Below are 20,725 nucleotides of genomic sequence, written 5' to 3'. Positions count from 1 at the left end.
GTCTAATCCCATTATTCCCACTTTACTGAGGTTTTTTATCAAAATCAGCATGGCTCAGTGGTTGAGCATCAACCTATGAACCAGGAGGTCACTGTTTGATTCCAGGTCAGGGCACATGCCCGGGCTGCGAGCCCAGTCCCCAGTGTGGGACGTGCAGGAGGCAACTCAGTGGGTATTATGAGTTAGAAAATCTATTTATTTTCAACAAAATCTAGTTAATTCCAAGGTAAAACTGCTCCATCTGTGGGTTTTCATGTGAGAAGACAAGACTTCTGAAAAGCCTCTCTGTCAATATATGTTATGCACATATTTTCTCTCCCTCTCTCCACACATACACAACACTTACATACATATATATGTATACATGTGTGTATACACATTTCCCCCCTGATCCCTTGTTTAAAATAGCTAGTTACAGCCATATCTCTGAGCAGAAGGAGGAAAACCATAATATTAGATTTATAGATAATGGGAAGAGTTGAAAGTGTTTCAATATTGTGGCCTTAAGATTAGGTAATTATTTTTTCTGTTATTGTTTCTTCTGGTATTGTTTCTTCTGGTATTCTAGTTCATAACTAACATCCAGATAAGTTGTATGTTCATGAAATAAAAACATTTTTTTTCTCCCATAAAATCGTGATTTAAAAAAATAGGTTGTTAAATTACGGTTACATTTTGCCATTTAATCCTCTTATTTCCTTTCACTTGTTAAAAAGGAACTGAAAACAGTATTCTAAGAAAGTAATGAGCTTTACAAATTTTTACTTGTTGAAATGATTGAAGATGGATTTATTTCTGGTCATCCAGGTCTCTTAAGAAAGCCTAAAACTGGACAGAGGTCTGTTAGTCGGTGACTTCATGGCTTACCCTGGGAGCCATGAGAGGGAGCGCAGAAGAGTCTGGGTTAATGGGTAGATGGTATAGTGTGAATCCTGGCTCTGCCACTTACCACTTTGTGACTTTGGCCAGTGTACTTAGCCTCTCTGTACTTCAATTTCCCATTTGTAATGGAGATGGTGATATTAAGTACTGATAGAAGCTTGAAGGCCATTATGTGTACAAAGTGCTCAGAACTGAGTGGGGCATGCGACCCACGCTCAGTAAATGTTCTTGCTTTTACTCCTCAGTATTCCTTCCTGTTCTCTGGCTCAGCAGCTTTCCCTCTCCATCCTGTACCTTCTTTACATATGATCGTGCCTTTTTATCAAATAGTTGGTACTTAAAACATAACTAGGATTTGTTTTTAAAATCTCTCTGCCCACTTCATTGCTGGTGAATGTAGGAAAGTTCCTTAATTTCTGAGCCTTTTTTTTTTTTGCATTTGTAGAAATCTGTCTTCTTATGAGGATTAAATGACATATTAAATGTGAGAATACTTTAAAGCTGTACAATTTTAGTGATTTAGTTTGGCGTGTGAGCTATAGAAAGGCAAAAATCATGTCCTTGTTTGTTTCCTTTTTGGAACAGAAGTCATTCTTGCCCATTTACATAGATCTTCATTTTGGAAAACTGTAAAATGCAAAAATGTGGAGAGAAGAAAAATCTATATTTCTTCCACTTAAAGACAGTATTTATAGTTAACATTTTGATGTAGTACTATTTGTTTTCCATGTGTTATATTAATTACATTGTAGGAATGTAATTTGTATTGATCATGTCTTACTTTAATTTTTGCATATTGCTGGCACACTAACATGAAAATGTAATTCAAGCCATTATTAAGTCACTATTGTTAATCTCTCTTTCTTTAGGTATTATATACACATGCATCTGTATGTACAATGCCGTCTTCTTCTGCTAGTACAACTGCTAATGCGCTGGGATTTCAAAAATAAATGAATCGATAAAGTCTCTGCCCTCCAGATCATGAAGTCATATAGTGAAGACACAGGTGATTAAAATGCAACATGCAAAAGCAGTGCTGGTGTTAGGCACAGGCGATTATAATATCCAGAAGAAAGAAAATGTCTCACCTGAGGTCGGGCGGTGTCATTGAAGTGCATGGCTGTGAAGAGTTAGGCATAGTGGGGGGTGAAAGACATAAATCAAGCCCTGGCAGTTGGTGCGTTATCTGTGAGGTGGGAAGGCTGGAGAGGTAGGCAAGGACTAGATTGTGGGAGCGCATGGTAGCTACATGAAGATCCTTGGACTTTATTCTGAAGGGGAAGTGTGAAATGATTTCAGAGATAAACCTCAACTACATTTTAGATAGGTTATCCTGCCAGCTCTGTGGAGACGGAGTTGAGGGACATGGTCTATGAAGCAGAGAGAACACTTATGTTCTGTGACATTCTAGACTTTTCTCATGGAAGAGTTTCAGAAAATTAAGGAAAAGTCTTAAAATAGCCCTGTGTTTTTTGTAGGATAATTTTGCCCTTCTCTGTAAACAGAACTTTATAGGGGGAAAATACAGTGGATGGAAAACTGGGAAAGAAAACAATGAAACCTTCCTTCCAGACTCTACTTGCAAATGGGAAATGGAAACTATGCCACTGGCAGACCATGTAGGGGGAAATTGCTTAACAACTGTCACTAGAGAATGGCCTTTTTAGAAGCAAAATTTTGATTTGGGGAATTTATGTAGAGGCTACTAATTTAATCAACATGGCAATCTAGTTCTATCAGATGTCATTAATGTCTCCAGTATCCCTATGGAAGAACTAGAAAGGATAAATGTACAAAGTGATAAAATTAAGATAGAAGAATCAAAGATAAGCATTTTTTTTTCACTGATTGAAAAGGACTAAAAGCTATCCTGTAGCCAAGAAATTAAGTATTTGCATAACAGCAAGTATGAACCTTGTTACTAACGAGTAGTGTTTTTCATTATGAACAAACCAGTTCATTGAGAGTCTAAGCCAGATGAGATAAAGATCTTTTAGGTCCATAACTTTCTCATTACACATTTCAGTGGTAATCTCAACATATTCTCTAACCTCATTACTCCTCTGGTTTTGTGCTGGCACAAAACGCCTCCAAATACGTTGAAGAAGATATTCTGGTAGTGGTTGGGACTTGGCTTTAAAAAAGGAAAGGGATGATGAGGGATGAACAGTTATTTTACCATAAAGTTAGAGCACTAACTCTAGAGTCCACTGTGGATTGATGGCAGTGATGAAAATTGTTTTCTTGTCTATTTTAATAAGAATTGGAGTAAAGAAGGCAGAGTGACACGTTCAGATTTATATATGCTACAGTCTTTCCTTGCCAGGGAAATCTGAGAGAGAAGAAACTTCAGACTGGGCGAATGAGCAGAAAATGGCTGGTAGCTGTGGTACAGACAAGTATACGGTAGTCTTAATGGAAAATAATTATAACTATTTCTGAAGTCTGTGGATGATTTTTGGAGGGGTCAATGTCAGGTCAACATTCTTTCATGATCCAATAATAAATCAAGGAGATGATCAGAAAAGCTTTTAAAAACCAACCAAAGTATTTTTATAAAGTCATTTTAAAAGTGGGATTTTTGAGCCCTGGCCAGTGTGGCTCAGTTGGTTGGGCATCATCCCATGAATGAAAAGGTTGCTGGTTTGATTGCCAGTCAGGGCATATGCCCAAGTTGAGGGCGCACGTGCAGGAGGCAGCCGATTGATGTTTCACTCTCACATGTTTCTCTCTTCCTTCTCCTCCCCCTCTCTCTAAAAATCAATTTTAAAAAGTCTTAAAAATGGGATTTTGACACCTATATTATTAGCTATTATTTTGGATATTTACATCAAGAAAGCCAGTGCATGGCAGAGAATGAGTCACTTCTCTTAGCTCCAAGAAGGAGGCTTGAAGACATAGAAATAAGTTAGTAAATGTTTGGAGCTGAGGTGGTGCCAATTGAGCTTATAAACACACTGCCAAATGTTTAGATAAACTTACAGTGATGGACTGTGGTTAGATTGTTGGGGAATCCAGGACACCCAAACCTTCCTGTACGACAGGCTTGGGAGTCAGAACGAATTGGCTTAGAGTTTGAGCAAGTTACTTAAACTAAGTTAATCTCCTTTTTTGGTAAAATGAAAATAATGAATACTGCCTCCACATAGGATGAAGATTTCATAATACGTGTAAAGCTGAGATTAGTGGCTTATATTTAGCATAGTGCTTAGCACATAGTTAGCACTTTATAGAGTGGTAGCTGCCTTTGTTATTATTACATCATTCTTATGTAATATGACCTTGTGCAATTGTCTGAGGTGAGTGCCTAGGTTAAATGGGCCACACGTCTGATTTAATAAACCATTTCTTAGGTACAATCTTGTATATGTCAGGGGTAGACTCACTGCTGTAATGAATTACTCCCACATCTCAGCGGCTTAATACAGAAAAGATTTATTGCTCAAGTTACAGCCCAGTGAAGATTGGAAGGGTCTGGACAGGGACAGGAGCTCTATTTCATATAGTTATTCAAGGACATAATTCCTTTGGTCTAGTGTCTCCCCCATCCCCAAGGGCTTCTGGAGTCTTCTCCTGGATCCTTGGCTTTGAAACAGCTGCTGATGGAAGAGAGAAAAAATGGAAGATTTACGGACCAGCCGTGGAGGCTCTTTATATGACTTCTGTCCACAGTTTATTGTCTGGAACTTAAATCTATGGCCCATCCTAACTGAATTGGAGACTGGGAAGCCTAGTGTAGCTGTGGGCCCAGAAAAAAAAGGAAATATCTGCCACAGGTCTCTTCCTGAACTTTCATCTACATATCAACCAGAATAGAAAGTAGAAATAAGAAATTCCTAGAGTGCATCACACCATGCTCAAAATATACTAGTAAAGCAAAGAGTTGATCAATTACATTAGGTGATCAATAATTATAATAACTAATCCTTGGTTTCAATAAAATGTAGTAAACTACTCATTTACAAAACATAATCCTATTCCTTAAGGTAGGATGGCATAGCAAAGAGTGCATGTTCTTTGAGATAAGACAGGCTTAGATTTATCTTGGGGATCCCACACTGACTACCTGTGTGAGCCCAGGCTGGTTAGTTACCTCTTTATGCCTTCATTTTTCATCTGAAAAGTGAAATAAAGAATCCTTTCCTTGAAAATGAGAATTAAATGAATTACAGTTGACAAAGCATCTAGCTTAGCAGCTAATCTTTTCTTTTAATGCTGATTATCATTTGACTTACATACTCCTCACTTTTGAGAGATTTTATTAGCCCCAAGAAACTTAGACTTGGCTAAGATAAATGAATTCTTCAAGTGTAGCCAGAACTAAACCCACTTTTTCTGATTCAAAATACCATGATCTTTATTTTACCAAGAAAATACATCAGAAATGTTTCAAAACGTGGTATAAAAGAACTTGAAAGGCAAGCACCTAAAACATATATGTAAGTATATTCAACTGTGGCTTACTTAAAACAGTACAAGGCAAATCTAAACTAAAGAAAAGAAAATCCTCAAACATTTCAAGTGTTTACCCACCACTTTAAATTCTGTGCCCCATCCTCCTCCCAGATTATAAATTAAGCTGTGTCTTCCCGCTTAGACAAGCTTTCTATCTCTTGGGAATGAAACAGATATGATATGATTGAGCCAAACAGTGCAGAGTTCTAAGATATCCAAACTGCCTAACTGAAAACGTCAAGCTACCCTGAGCCAGTAACCCAACATGCATGTGTACTGTACACCCTGTCAAGGATAATTATTACTTTATACCTCTAAGGAAATGACATCATTTCTGGATAGGCAGTATCTTTAATGCCCCATGACCTTTACCTAGTTTGGTTGGTGAGGGTTCTTTTAGGAGTCACAGTTGAAACATGCACTTAATTTATTTTATACCCTGTTTTACACCTTTTTTCTGCAAGCATTATATTCACACCTATTAGTAAACCAGTGCCTGCATATCTTCTCATGCTTGCCTTGGTATTTCATGTACATTTTTCTCACCCACTTTTAACGTGGCTTCACACATTTTTATTTTTATTTTTTGTATTTCCTTTATACTCTGCCTACTCTGCCAAAAGACAAAGTAGAAAACAGTAACATTTCTATTTGGAATCATTGCTAAATGATTACTAAGGAAGAGTAAAGGTAAGAAAACAGAGCTCATTTCCAAACCCATTTATAAGCACATCCAAGTTGGTACATGCGTATTATAAATCAAACGATCTTTTCGAGCTGATATTAACTCCTTTGAAATTTCGTTCTTGAGTAAAAACAAGGTAGTGTCTTCAGGCTCCTCTATCTGAATACTATGTTTCATTAGACTGTGTACTTTTATCTGGAAGAAACAAGTTTGTCCAGCCAAAATATTAAGTTAAACTGATGTGCTTTGAAAGTGAATTCAAGGGACCACAAAAAATATATATGCTGCTATTTCTAAACCAAATGCCTAACATATGAGTGTTAGGGTTGTTTATCATATCACATAAGCACAGGAAAATTCAAGCTGCATATATTTATACAACTAGGGTTACTGCTAAAATACTTAACCAACATAGCACAGGAAACAACTGTAATCATAACAGACACATTATTTTACTGTATGTTGTTCTGGTGCATATGATTAGATCTCTGTAAGCATCAAAAAATAGAAACACATTTGCCAGCAAGCTATTGTATTTCTGTATTCTCAAACTATAGTTTAACAGTATTTCCAACAAAATGACTGATTTTATAAATGAAATCTTATTCTAATTTTTCATTGTAATCAATACAAGCTGTGTTAACAAAAATTATTGCCACATCTACTATTGACTGGAATAATTAGTTGTAATTCTTCTAGAGTGGCATAAATAACAGGCCATTAGTAGTCAGACTGACTTGCATAGAGAAGCAGTCATAATTTGAGGGGCTATGTAGATCTGTTGTAAAGATATTTCTAAAGTATGATATATAACTAAAATATACCACATACCTACAAAAGACTTTTACTCTCAAGACTATATTTTTAGATTATTATAAATATACAACTTGTGTAGACCTCACATACTGCAGTTATATCTGTATTGCATCCATAATGTATGTATTGGATTGAATATATTTTATATAATTTTTAATAGCCATATATTTATATAATTTATATTATATGCAATTTATATATAAATATACATTATTGTTATATAAGTATAAGATATATAATTATAAGATACAAACTCATAGAATACTATAATAGTTATATAGTTTTATAACATACATATAACTTGGTTGAATACTATGTATTACCTCACTCTATTGAAAGAGAGACAACAGGGAGCAGTGTAGTGTAACTGATGAATCAGCTCCACATGTTTCAGCTCTGAGGTCAGCCCTTTACTAACTACACAACTTAGGGACTCTACTTCCTGGAAGTCTCAGTTTTTTCAGCTCTAAATATGGAAAAATAACATCCTCTAAGGCTTTTGTGAGAATAAAAATCTAGACACTTATTGGGGTAGCTGGCAATTGATAAGCACAAAGTAAATAGTAGATAAAATAGAAAAGGAAGGCAGGAGCAGTTCACAGTATCAGGACGTGACTTTGTTAGTATTAATATATTCCCTTACATTTTCACAATTCTAGTTATCAGATTGAACTACTTTATGATATATAACTTGAGCTTTGAAAACAAAGCATGGATTTTGAAATTCTAAAGCAAGAAAAAAATATAATTTGATGTTTTCAGGGAAGCAGTGGGATGGTTATTCTCGAGGAACTCGGGGGTCTGAGGCTCAAGAGAATAGAAATGACCAATACAAGTGTAGATTTGCGAACACATCAGTTTTAGTGTACGGTTTGTGATTGCAGGATTCTTACAGAATACTTTGTGTGGGAAGATGCTTATTTAAAATGACTCTTCAGTTTTACAGAGTTCATATCAGGGTTAAGCCCAGTGACTGTAACAAGAGACGGTTGATGTATAAAACCAAGCCACAATGTCAAAGCTTCCCAAACACTATTTGGCTTTCAAATAACAAAAGAATTCAGTTAACAGTTCTCCTCCATGTGGCTTGCCTCAGTTCAACCGTCAGTAGTCACAACAGAAATGCTAATGGAGAGCCTCTGAAATAAGCACCACTGTGAAAAAAATTCTGCTTAACCTTGCTTCTCAAACTTGGAAGTCAGTTAGCATTTCTGGTTTCACAACCAGATATTTAAGAAAGAAAAATAGTCTTTGGCAATCTTAGCAATTACTGCCAGCATAAACAGCATGTAATATTTTTATTTCATTAAAGATTAACAGTTGTACAATAAGAAAGCAAAAAGGAAAATTTCTCTATCTGATTTCTCAAAAGGAGATTTTAATTTGATAGATTTAGAAAAGGGAAATTTAAAAAATTGATACAGCAATGTTTATATTTATTGATTTTATCATTATATTAAATTTGCACAGGATATCTGAATTACTTAGGATATTATATTATCTAAATTTGCTGTATTTACATGATTATTTTGTTCAAGAAATTCAAAATACTTTGTATAAATGTAAACCTCTGTGTTTACATCTGAATGCCAAACAGTTCGATTTTTTAACTTTCCTGCAAGCAACATTTTGATACCCTTTTTCATAAGACTCTCAAAATATGTAAGTAATCCAAACTCATTTTCTCTCTACCCTTTAAGGGAATTATTGTCAGCTTTTCTTGTTGATGGAAAATTAGAACACAGTTGAGGTTAATGTCATGTCTCACAATTATAAAGGTAGTGGCATAACAATGGCAGATATATTAAAAAAAAAACATATAGAAGGAAGATCCCCAATTCCCTAGAATTTGAAAACATGTTGATATAATGGGTGAACTAGGAGGTAAACCTTATAATGCAGAATAGAGAGAGGGTAGAGGATGCTTTACATGAACAGTTATAAATCTTGAGGTTTAAAAAAACATTTTTATTGGTTTTTAGAGAGAGATGAAAGGGAAAGAGAAAGTGAAACATCAAGGCGAGGGCGGAACATTGATCAGATGCCTCCTGCATGTCCCCTACTAAGGACTGAGCCCACACCCTGGGTATATGCCCGGACCAGAAATCAAACCAGCAACTTTTGGTACATGAAGTAATGCTTAACCAACTGAGCCACAACTGGCCAGGGCTAAAGCTTGAGTTTTTGAGGCAGGTTAGATAACAAATTTTCTGTGAGAATCAAAGAAACAGGGCTAAAACAGCAAAAAAAATCTGTGCTTCCACTATATTCCACTTACTAGACAGCATGGTGAACTAGGTTGAAGATTCTGGCAATGCAGAGGAAACAAATGGATTCAGAAAAGTTCATGGAAGAAGAATTGATTGGTGACTAATCAAGTGATGGCTCGAAAGTCCTAAAAGATAGATGTCTGCAATTTAGATCACTGATAACTAAGAGAATATGCCATCAACTGAAATAAGCAATAGAAGTTGGTAGAAAAGTTGGTGAATTAGCAATAGATTGGAGTAGAAAAAATAGACTGTTAAGATGTGAAGGATTTAGATAAAATATGAGGAAGAATTTTTGGTGAAGGAGGCTTATGACAGGTTTGTAATAGGATATTCAGGCAAACTGGAAAAATCTTTCTATGATGGTCTTTAAAAACAGGATAGTTTTCTGAGATGGCTTAAGTGTAGCATTGCTTCTGAGCAAGAAGTTATATGCAATGATTTCTCAAAGTCCATCTGAAGCCTGTGATTCTTTGAAGTTCTTAGACTTAGTGCACTTGGCTTATGAAAAGGATGCTGGAAATGGGACATAAAAATATGAAGGATTTGAAATGACCCTTTAAATAGGAGGGGAATCAGCCACGCTTTCTCAGTGGGGTTACTGTGGTGTAACCTTTCCAGATCCTGTAGATTATTGTGCTTTTAAAGACTCAAGGATCTGAAACTTCATCCGTGTCTTAATCATATGTACCCAGCACGCCCGCCACGGCAGTTAGGAAGGTGCACTGCTGTATGAGGAGGCAGCATTTACATCAGAGAACTAGGAGGGCTCCAGAGCCGAGTTCTCATCAGCAGCAAAAGCAATGAGTCTGACCAAGTTGTTGTCCCAACAGTTTCCGGTTGAGGTTGACTCTGTAACCTAAATAAGTGTCATTTAATGTTTTCTGGCTCAATTGGTAAATAGCTATGTTTTCATCATTGTTGGTTTTTCTCAAACATAATCATGGATTCAAAAGAATTTTAAGAAAAAGTGGTTTTAAGGAAGATACTGTATTTCAGCCTGTGTTATTGTGAGAGAAATGAGAGTGACCACATATGATATTTTAAAATCCTGCTTTGAACTTATCGTAGGCTAGGGCCCAGGGAAACTATTTGTGCTGTAGAAATATGTAACTCTTGGTAATCTAGACCAAATCAATTTTCTATATTTCAGTAGTTTATTTCCAGCAGTTTGATGGGAGAGAGTGTGGGGCTACGGGTCCATTTAAGTATGGTGTGGGTACTACTCAGGAAGAATGTATTCAAAGCAATGGCCTTTCTTTCTTTTTCTTTATAAATATATTTTTATTGATTTCAGAGAGGAAGGGAGAGAGAGGAGAGAAAGATAGAAATATCAATGATGAGAGAGAATCATTGATCAGCTGCCTCCTGCACACCCCCTACTGAGGATCCAGCCCACAACTCTGGCTTGTGCCCGTCACTGGAATCAAACCTGGGACCCTTCAGTTGGCAGGCTGATGCTCTCTCCATTGAACCACACCAGTTAGGGTGATGGTCTTTTCTTTATGGTCCATAAATTTATTTCAATGACTATTATAGAGCAGTTAGAAGGACATGGGCTAAAAATTATTAACATTACTAATTTTAGTAAACTAAATAAAAATTGGTAGTAATTATTTCTGTAGACACATAGCAGTGTGATCCCAGTAAAGCCTGCTAAAGTAGCCATCTGAGAATGGTGATGCCTCAGTCTCTATTACACAGGATGGAGAGGGTCAACGAGGTTGAAGTTTCATACACGGGCTCCTGGGTCCTAGAGGAAGTGATGCTGAAACAACGAAGCCATTCTGGGGCATACAGTGGGGCCTTGACTTACGAGTTTAATTCGTTCTGTGACGGAGCTCGTAACTCAAATTACTCGTATGTCAAATCAAAAAGTGAATGAGTGAGACACATGATGCTGGGCTGATGTTGTGGCGTTCACTGTGAAGTTCGCTGCGCCAACTAGCGGTGGGGTATCTGAAGCTGGCTCGTAACCTGAATTTTAGCTCGCGACTCAAAGCAAAAAATCAGCCGAGAGATAGCTCGTATCTCGAAAAACTCATTAGTCAGGATACTCGTAAGTCAAGGCCCCACTGCATTCGCAAGCCTCTCTGTGGGTAAGTCTCCAGCTTTGAATGTAGAAGCATTTTGGCACTTGCAAGATTTTGCAGCTTTGTGAGCAGTTTGAAACAGGAATTTTGGTATACAGAAGTCTCCTAGCCAAGTGGTGGCATACTGCAAATGAATTAGAACTATTCTCACTTTCCCTTGTACTGTTAATTAGGTCATGGTCTTGTTCTATAGTCTGTGCCCATTACACAGAGAACTATGCGATCAAATTCTTGATTAAAAGTTATGCAATTTCTGTTACAACCATGCTTTTATCAGTGTTTTGGAAAAGAAATGTACTTATCCATGAGTATTGACAGCTGGATCCTAGAGTATAAATGAGGGACAAAGACAGAGTGGTTGGGTAAATTATGATAAACCTTCATTTGACATGACAGTGAAGCTAGATTTTATTTGTAAGACAATGAGGAACAACTGAAGCATCAAGAGAAGTACCTAGAGCAGAGGTGAAAGAGTTAACTCCATACAACCCTTTGATTATACCTGAGTAGTGTGTTAAACTGTGATATCCCATGGCAAGGGTGATGCTGGGTTGGAATACAAGCTGTTTTGCACCTTCTGTGTCATACCTGGCACACTCACCATGTTTACACTTATTGCACAGCCCCCTATAGGCATTAGTGTTTGTAATTCTTGATCCAGAAGTATTTCTTCAAACACCATATAGAAACCCTATATCTTTATGTTACATAAATAGCACCGGGTCTGACAAACCTGTAAATTCAGATGAAATCTCATTAACATTAATGCTAAATAACTGTGGTTCTTCTACACACATGACTCTCGGATATAAGCACCACTTTTTTTCTGCACATCTACAGGGATGTCGCACACGTGCAAGAGAAAAATAACTTCACTCAGGTATTTTCAGCTCCAGCAAGTCACTCGAGGAAGGTATCAGATTACAATTGCTGAGGTTGCTACCTTCCTGGGAAAGCAGCTTCCCTGCCACTCCCCTGCCCCAGGGTGGCTCCCACTGCCTGGCCACTGCTCTGCCAGATGTTGCCATCCTCTTTCAGTCCAGAGGTGGAGGTGTTCCTTTTTCCATATTAGTTAGGTGCCAGAGCCCCAAATCTCAAAGTTTTACTGGGAAATAGCAAGTTTAGTTCTGACTAAAGTTTTCTTTCTTCTGTGTTATAAAACCCCATCCTTAGAACTATTTGATGGAATGAATGACACCAGGGCATTATATTAGTTATCATTTTTTCTCATTTTCTCTAGGTTCTTCCTATCCTTAGCTCCCACACACCTCGTATTCCCTCCTTTTAGTAAAAACTTATAAAATCTCTAGTGCATTTCTTTTTTAAAAAACATATTTTGTTGATTTTAGAGAGAGAGAGATTTTAGAAACATCGATGGGAGAGACTCAATGTCTGTTGGCTGCCCCCTGCATGCCCCCTACGGGGGATCAATCCTGCAACCCAGGCATGTGCCATGACTGGGAATCAAACCAGTGACCTCACGGTGCATGGGTCAATGCTGAACCACTGAGCCACACCGGCCGGGCTCTAGTGCATTTCAACTCGTCCAAATGTGCACTCGGTTTGGAAGATGACCGTCAGTCCCTCACACAGATGAGGAACCTACTTGTGGACTAACAGGCCATAGTACTAGATTACTATTATCTGGTGTAGGTAATAAACTGCATTTATTTTCATGTTTTTATATTTTGAATGTGTACCCATCATCACATCAGTACAGACATACCCACAAGCACAATCTTTCTGAAATCTCTGTTTTAAAAGCTGGACTGGTCTTCATCTTCTCTAGTAAATTCTACCTACGTGCTCCCCTCTTGCCAGCTCCGGTTTACTGATACCAATGCAGTTAAACTAAGCTGTTTCAATTGCTCGCATCTCTTCTAAATGAGAGTTAAGAACATACACTGAATGGCCAGATCATTATGACCAGCCCATCAGTACTTTGTTGAGCCACCTTTTGCCTTCAATACTGCGGTGATTCTTCTTGGCATTGACTCTACAAGATGTTGAAAGGTGATGTGAGGAATCTGACACCATGCCTGACGAATAGCACTGTCCAGTTCTGTGAGATTTGATGGTTGTGAAACAAGTTGCCTCATGGCTATTTTAACTTCATCCCACAAATGCTCAATTGGATTGAGATCTGGTGATTGTGGGGGCCACCTAAGCAAGGTAAAGTCTCCCTCATGTTCGTGAAACCACTCCTGCACAATACGAGCACCGTGGCATGGTGCATTGTCTTTTGGAAGAAGCCATCTCCATTGGGATACGCCATGAACGTGATAGGATGAACCTGATCAGCAATGGTACTTAGGTATGTTGAGCTATTCAGACGTTGTTCCACACAAATTAAAGGGCCCAAATCATACCCAGGAAAACATGCTCCAAACCATAACACTGCCCCCACCAGCCTGAAGGGTTGTACTCATGCATGTGGGGCGCTTGCTTTCATGCTGTTTCCACCAAATTCTCACTCTGCCATCTGCATGATGCAACTGGAAACGTGACTCATCGGACCACATGACTTTTTTCCAGTGCTCGACTGTCCAATCCTTGTGTTCCTGTGCGAATTGGAGATGTTTTATCTTGGTAACTGCAGACAGCGAAGGTGTTCGAACAGGCCATATGATGCAGTGTACAGCTAATTTGCCTGCAAAGGTCAGGTGGTCATAATAATCTGGCCACTCAGTGTATGTTAATCTTGCCTTCTGATGCTTTTTCGCATCTTCTCCAAACATGCCACTCTCCTCTAAAACTCAATACAGGGCTCCTTCCTATGAGTCTTTTCTTGATGAATCAGGTCTTGTTTTAGTCACCACCATCACATAACTGCATCACTTTCTGAACCTGTTTTATGGAGCACTGCGTTCTTGAAAATATTAATCAGTGTTCTTTTGGAGGAGTAGGGAAAGAAACTGTGGTTAATTACAGTTTGGGTAATTCTGCTCACTACTATTTTCAGTGAATACTTAAAGGCTCTAAGAAGTTTTTCAATAAAAATTATTTAATTTTATATTCTATCTTATTAATCTATATGCACTAATATTTATGTTACATTTTCTATATATTGCCGCTTTGTTAAACTGAAAATTTTTATAGAATAAACAAAAATGTCCTGTATTTCTGTTATAACTCTCCTTAGTACCTGGTTCAATACTGTATATGGTTTAGCTAAACTTATTTATTATATACCAGATAACAAGCTGGGTCTGGAAGTTCAAAGGTGATTTTTTTGGGTAAAGATTTATGGAATAACAAGTAGCTTTCAATTACTAGTAAGTAGTATGTTGCTGATATTTAGCATTTATTGATCTACGAATGCCTTGGATTTTGATTTCCAATCCTAACTGCAACAGTTTACTCACAGTTGTTCTGTTTCTATTTAATAATCCGTTCATCTTTCCCCCCCTGTTGTTATTACGCAAGTATAAAATGGCTTTTACAGATATTTGAAAACCACCTGGCTGGTGTGGCTCAGTTGGTTGGGCTTCATACCATGCACTGAAAGGTTGCCAGTTCTATTTACAATCAGGGCACATGCCTTGGTTGCAGCTCCATCCCTGGTAGGGGGCGTGCAGGAGGCAGCCGATTGATGTTTCATTCTCACATAGATGTTTCTCTCTCCCTCTCCCTCCCTCTCTCTCTAAAAATCAATTTAAAAAATATTTAAAGAAAGATATTTGAAAACAAAGGTAAAATCACTAAAACATCACATAGAAATTCATAATTTTGTTTTCTGCTTCACTCTGATTATTTAAAAGTAAAAACATAAATATAGGGCATACATACCCTTCACTTATTTCTTGGAATCTAATTTATTCTTAAATTAGATGTGGAAAATGTGTAACAGGAATTATGAAGTAGTCAAATGAGGCTTTTAAGCAGTGTTCTTAGGAATCTGAGATCCCCAAAGCAGGACTCAGTAGGAGATAGAGATAGTGGCAGGAAAAGGTGAGTGGAATATTTTGTCACGTTGCTGGCAAGGATGTGAGGGTGCTTAGTGATTATTGGAGGAGGCTAGGTTCATTGGATGGTGCATATCAGTGCTGCTTTCTAACACTCAGAACATTGGTAGCTTTTTGACCCAAGAGGTGGACATTCAGGGTTCAAAAGGTCCTCCTATGACTCAAGAATTTCTAGTAATGTTCAACTCTGCCGGATTACAATCCATTTGGAGTGAACAGAATTATGGCCACACAAGGAATGGCTCTCGGTTCATTTTGTAGTCCAACAAGCACTTGTTGGATTCCTAATTGATGTCAGGAATGTGTTAGGCTCAGTGGTGATGATCGTGTTTGTGGTGGTAGCTAAAAATAAACAAACTCTTCTGAGAAGAATATAATCTTTTGGGAGAGATGAAAAGTTTAATGATATATGGATAGTTTAAAAATAGAACATGATAGAAGTATGTAAAAATGTTATCACACGATAGAGGAAAACAACAAATCTTTGAAAAAGGTCTTGATGAGTGTCTGATTTAACCCCCCCCAATTTGTTTAGGGGGATGAAGAACTCCTACACAAAATATTAACACAAGAAACAAACCAAATACATAAACTAGCTTGAGGAGGTACAGGAGAACAAACATTAGGGTTAAAATCTTGGCATGTGAATGCATATGTTATGTCACAGAGAAATGTGAGAAGAAACTGCTTCTGGAGCTAGAGAAAGCTTGTCTTGGAAAATACAAACTGTCGTCTTTTAATGAAGCAGAAATCTTCCCACATTTTGTGGAACAACTGTGATCTTTGGCATCGGCCTTACAGGAGAAATCATGGTGGTGTTAGGAACCTAAGTGTTGTGGTGTATTTTCCACAGAAATCACAAGGTATATCAAGATTCTTACAACCCACTAACTTCTGCTTATACACCACGAAGAAACTGATACCTCTGAGAAAAATACCCAGAATGTATTTCTTGTAAAATTCAATTCTACCATAGAAACGGAACGGTTTGTGTTTACAGATAGAATTAAAAAAAAACTTTTCCTGCATTTGAAAGTCAAGGGTTTGGAACAGGGAAGTGAAACACTGACACAAATAATGTTGAAGAACATTTTTTATACCATTGCATATGATAAAAAAAAAATATATGGGTCTGCCAAGAGGAGGAAACATCTTATAGCATGCGGGTCTGTCAAGATAATCTCAGATTGGAGAAGAGAATTTCAACTAAAATTGGAGAGGGTTTTGGCATAAGAAAAGCAAAAAGAGAAAATGTGCCAAATATTTCTTAGGAGGAAAATAATTAGAAACTATTATCAGGCCTCGGGCATCTATGTGTCAATTCCTAAAATAAAATCATTTACCAAAGGAAGAAAATATTTCAGAAGAATGCTACCACCTGGCTGTCCTCAAGGGTTCTCCCTGCTTGCAACTCCTGCTGTTGCCTACCACGGGCTGGATCCCGTTGTTTATGATACCAAAGCGGGCCAGGCATGGATTGGTCTCTCTAAGCCCTTTTTGGAGAGCCTAATTTAGATTTCTGCCCATGTCCTCTGGAACATGGTGAAGTTAGTTTCATTCCTTAGTCCTACATCTGCCTTATTGTAGCATCTGACCTTTCTCAGGCAGCTTAGGTCTTGGCAAGCCTCAAGCTGAATCACTCTCATGTTTGCAATTCAAACATATTAGGTGGCTATGTATTCTAATAAAAACTTTAGGGGAGGTCTTAACTTCTAAGATCATATCTGTGATTTTGTGTTCTGTGTGAAATATAATCAATTTAAAACTGAGAATAGCAGATGTTCTGTCTTTAGGGACAGTCCCTAATAAACTGCCTGGAGTAAAATCTAGGGAAGAGTCTAGAGAAGGTATTTCTTGGTACATCCTGGCTGGTGAAGACAGAGTCCTATGATCTGTGAAGCAAAGAGTGTAGGAGCTGGTGGTGACAGTGCAAAAAGAGAAGGGAGAAGAGCAGAAAAGAGAGGGTGGGGAGAATTGTCTCATTTCCTTTGTCCCCACCTTGCCGCTCTGGAGCTGACCACATGTCTAATGTCTGCATCTGTCCTTCAAGCACTGCCAGAGTCAAACTCTCTTCTGGTCCACAGTTCATCTCATTTCCACCCCATCACAGGGCAGTTTTCCAAAGGACCTGTTAGTGTACTGAGGTCAGATGTGTCTTTTTAAGAAAAGTGGTACATATGGGAAGGTTTGTTGAATATTTTGTAGATTCATACAGACATTCATGACGTATGTATTCTAGCCCTGAAACAGAAGGCCATATGCATATTCATCATTGCTATAGTCAAAATGTACAGGGTGGGGGCAAAAGTAGGTTTTCAATTGTTTGTATGGTAAATAATACAATAATTAATAAATTAATACAAGAATAAACTGTTTCACCTACCCACAACTGTCAACCTACTTTTGCCCCACTCTGTATGTAAAAAGAAATAGTTAACTAAAAAATTATTATATTAAAATTTTAAATAATTTTAAAAGCCATAGTTTACTAAAATGCAAACAGGCCAATATAATAGAATGGAAAACATTTTAGCCTTCTCATATTTCTCCAATTAGAAGTATTTTGCAGGTATTCAGCAAAAAATGGTTTTAAAGATTAAATTAATATTCTATTTATAGGACGTGGCCGTGGAAGATGCTATGAAATTGTGTGTTTATATGTTTTTATAATGGCTTGGGTTGGAGTATGCTAATGGTAATATTTACATTTATGAAATCTAATATTTTGTTTGAATATTTACTTTTTCTTCATTTTCTCTTGCTGAGACATAGAGACATGGATGAATCTGTTGATTATTATCAACAGATTTGAATGGACTTTCTTTTCTAATTGAGACTTCTAATTGATTTCTAGAAATCCAAGGTCTTACTGCCAAATCTAAAGCTTTAGTTACACCCTCCAAAGGTCTTAACCAAAGTTTAAAATCAACTTGCATTTTATTTACTTATTTATTTATTTATTTGCCTATTTTATTTTTTTTTAACATTGTAAACATCTTTTTTTGGTAGTTTTTTAAAAATTTTGTTTTATTGCTTAAAGTATTACAAAGAGTAGTACATATGTCTCCTTTTTTTCCTCCCCTTGACTTTCCCCTGGCCTCCCCTACCTCCCAGTGTCTTGTGTCCATTGGTTATGCTTATATACATGCATACAAGTCCTTCGGTTGATCTGAAAATTAACTTGCATTTTAAAGGAGACAGATAAAAAAAAATTAGTTTTTATATCTAAGATCTATATACAAAAGATTACTAAATCAAATGTATCCATGAGCATATATGTTATTTGAAAAAAGGTAAGTGAAATCTGATTCTCTGATCAAAAGAGACTATGTTATCAGATGTGGCAAAATAAATGGTTGTATAGAATCTGCAGAGAGGTAAGAAAGTGTAAGATAGCTTTGTTCTCAAACTTATTAGGCATAAGAATCATCTGAGAATCTTATTAAAATTCCTGTTCTTCCTTAGTAGAGCTGGGTGGAACCTTAGACTCTATATTTCTAACTAGTTTTCAGGGAAGGCCTATGCTCCTGTCCTTGCTCCACGCCTCCTACTGTGGGTGAGGACTGGAGGAAGTTCCATGATTTTACTTCATGCTTCTTTACCTGCTTTCTCTCCAGCACTTGGTCTACCTTTTAATCTAGGCAGGTCAGAGTGAAGGGATACAATAGGATAAGCTGAAAGATAGTTTCTGTAAAACTTTGCTGCATCCTGGCTGGTGTGGCTCAGTGGTTGAACATTGACTTATGAACCTAAAGGTCACGGTTCGATTCCCAGTCAGGGCAATGCCTGGGTTGCAGGCTCAATCCCCTGTGTGGGGCGTGCAGGAGGTAGCTGATCAATGATACTCTCTCATCATTGACGTTTCTATCTCTCTCTCCCTCTTCCTTCCTCTCTGAAATTAATAAAAATATATTTTAAAAAACACTTTGTTGAAGATAAATCAACTAAATAGAAGTTACATGCTCTTTTACATATTAGTTTGCCAAGATCACTCAGGAGCTACAAGAGAAATTATAAGATCGTTGGTAGCATATGTACTACATGATATATCTATTTTTAGCTTTATGTGGTTTTGTTGATAAGGTAGAAAAGCCAAACTTTTCCACCAAACTACATGTTTTTATCATTAACATGTCTCTTAGTAATTTGAAAACAAGGGCAATTACTATTACTTGGACTGGAAAAAAGTACATAGGATATAAAGAAATGATTTAACACCATTGTACTGGTGTCTTTCTGGCTTATCAAATTGAATGTACACATTTCTTCTGACAATTAGGTAGCTTATCATTCCCTGATTCCCTTGATGGCAAGAATTGTGCCTAATACTTGCCCTGTGCACTCTGCAGAGTCCGGCACAGTTCTGGGCACACAGTACTACTCTGGACACCTTGGTCACCTGTGACCTCTACTGCTCCTCACTCTGCATTCCACTGTTTTCTTTTGCAACCAAGATACCTCAGCACAAGGCCTGTCCTGCGTTGAAAGCTGCAGTTCAGGGTGCACATGTGGTTCCGGATTTCACTTCCTGAAGAACATGTGTTTGAGGCCACTCCACTCTTGTCCGGTTACTTTTGCTTAGAGCCTTGTCTAGCATTTGAAAAGGATTCTGACAAGAACTGTTGTAGAATTCTCTGGGAACAAATTATGTCACTTTTAGGATTGTTAACATTTGCTAAATAATTTCCCTGCTAATTATCACCATAGAAAACAAAGATTCAGGTCTAGTCATTACATAGGCCCATTTGTTGCTCTGGCACTCACGTATTGAACTTGATCTGTCATCTCAAATATTGGTCCTCAAGAAAGACTGCATGGGAGTCTGGGTTGATTAGTGCAAATCTAATACCCGTGAGTGAAACAACTCAAGTAAACTGGGCCAGTCATTCATGCCCTTGTTTAAACAGCAAACATTAACTAAGGGCATGTTTTGTACAAGATATTATTCTAAGAACTACAGAAGAAAAAGATACGTTAGTTTTGCTCTTTTCCCAGTATCTCACAGTTTAGTTGAGAAGATTTCACTTGTGCATTTAACTGCACCACAATGAGACTATCTGTCCTACTGGCAAGTTGTAAATGAAGATCTAGCAAAGTTAGGAGGTGGGCAAAAGTACTTCCGCATGGGAAGGATGCCCCGTGGATGCTGGGTCAATAAAAGTATCTTCATAGTAAAAAGACTTCTGGATAAGTCAGTGTGAGAAATGTTGTCTTCTGACTTGAAAATATCTCACCCGTTAGGCTTTATTTTAGATAGGTAACAAACAAAAGCAGGTCAAAACTGTGATTTAACATTTTAGTACCAGATGTAGATTATAAATTGTCGAGTATACAAATAAAGTCACAGACCTGTATGTACAATATGATTCACAATTCATGTGTATATTTATGTACAACTGTATTTGTTTATGCCGACTTGGGAAATTTTGAGCAAGATATCAAACTTTAAGAGTAGACACGTTTAGGGGATGGAATTGGTTGGTGGAGTGGGGAGAAAATTCATCCCTTAGACGAGCCTTGGGACATTTTTACTTTTGAGTATTTTTCAAATCAAAA

The 20,725-nt window shown here is 37.4% G+C and overlaps 1 protein-coding gene across 3 annotated transcripts in view; it reads left to right on the top strand.

Annotated features, from left to right (window-relative positions):
* Positions 1-20,725, top strand: part of ITGA4 (integrin subunit alpha 4) — a 337,984-nt gene that overhangs the window by 22,048 nt on the left and 295,211 nt on the right. Inside the window, exon 1 of one of the 3 annotated variants that reach the window (XM_036318671.1) lies at positions 1,877-1,891. The exons of the other annotated variants lie outside the window; for them this stretch is intronic. The gene's annotated coding sequence lies outside the window, so the exon portion shown is untranslated. Of the gene's footprint in view, positions 1-1,876; positions 1,892-20,725 lie in introns of those variants that run through there. 3 annotated transcript variants of the gene reach the window in all.

The sequence above is a fragment of the Myotis myotis genome, unplaced genomic scaffold (genome assembly GCF_014108235.1).
Source record: "Myotis myotis isolate mMyoMyo1 unplaced genomic scaffold, mMyoMyo1.p scaffold_m19_p_8, whole genome shotgun sequence".
Classification (NCBI taxonomy): Eukaryota; Metazoa; Chordata; class Mammalia; order Chiroptera; family Vespertilionidae; genus Myotis; species Myotis myotis.
This window is presented reverse-complemented; position numbering and strand designations above follow the sequence as displayed.